At 50.8% G+C, this 1,039-nt stretch overlaps 1 pseudogene; it reads left to right on the top strand.

The window, feature by feature from the left end:
- The first annotated feature begins 721 nt into the window (after positions 1-721).
- LOC136643355 (5S ribosomal RNA) lies at positions 722-838 on the top strand (annotated as a pseudogene).
- The last annotated feature ends 201 nt before the right edge of the window (positions 839-1,039 follow it).

The raw sequence follows: 1,039 nt of genomic DNA, 5'->3' as shown, positions 1-1,039 counted from the left end.
CCCTGGCTGTGCCAGCCTCAGACATGCTGTAGCCCAGCCAGCAGGAAGCTCACTTGTCACCAAAGAGCGGTGAGCAGGAGAGCCAGGGGCTGTGGCCAGAGACGACACATACCAGCATGTGCACCTGCACCCAGTGTGCAGCCTGTTACTCCTCCCTCCAGTAGCAAAAGCTCAGCAACCTGGAAGTGACATCACCACCAAACCTCTGGGTTGCCGAGCTTCACCTTGGATGAAGCTGAAATGCTTCTGTTTTCCAGAAATGCTGGAAACCCAGAATATGCTGCTGTTTTCCACCACCTCCTCTTTGCCCACCCAGCTGTTCCAAGCATGCTCAGTCAGCCTGTTTGTTTGCAAAAGTGGCTGGGAAGGGCAGGAAGGAGGCAGTGGAGGCAGAGCAATCCTGTTTGGTTCACTGTCCTGGAAGGAGAGCAATTGGAACAGGATCACCACAGCTCCCTGCTGCTTCTTTCTCTAGCATCACTGCAGTGATTGTTGACAGAAGCAGCACCAAAGGAAGACATGGCATACCACTGCCCCATTCTCCTCTTGCATATTCTCAGGGAGAACAAGGGCGTGGCGGGCAAGGAGGCAGCAGGCAAGTGTGGATTACAGGCTACCTTGTATCCTTTTGCCACCTCCCCCAGTACGCTGCTCAAAGCGACCTCTTCATCTTGTGGATGGGTCAGGCCTGCTGTTGTAAGGCTTTTAAGGTGGCAATAATGACAGCAACTGTTACCCTGCACATGCCCAATCTCGTCTGATCTTGGAAGCTAAGCAGGGTCAGGCCTGGTTAGTACTTGGATGGGAGACTGCCTGGGAATACCGGGTGCTGTAGGCTTGTACCATAGTCTTTCGAGACTGAAGGTTGCCAACCAATGAATAAAAGCTACTGGACTGATTGGTGGAACTAATAGAAGATTTGGGGTCTTGTGGAACATCATAAATACTTTTTGCTGCTGAAGAAAGTTCTCAAAAGGCTTATGACATTTCCGTTTTGAGAGTTAAAATGAGATATCAATAACTGAGGGAAACTGCTCCA

Source organism: Tiliqua scincoides, chromosome 2, assembly GCF_035046505.1.
Source record: "Tiliqua scincoides isolate rTilSci1 chromosome 2, rTilSci1.hap2, whole genome shotgun sequence".
In the NCBI taxonomy this organism is placed as follows: domain Eukaryota; kingdom Metazoa; phylum Chordata; class Lepidosauria; order Squamata; family Scincidae; genus Tiliqua; species Tiliqua scincoides.
The sequence above is the reverse complement of the archived record's forward strand: the minus strand, read 5'-3'. Positions and strand labels throughout refer to the sequence as shown.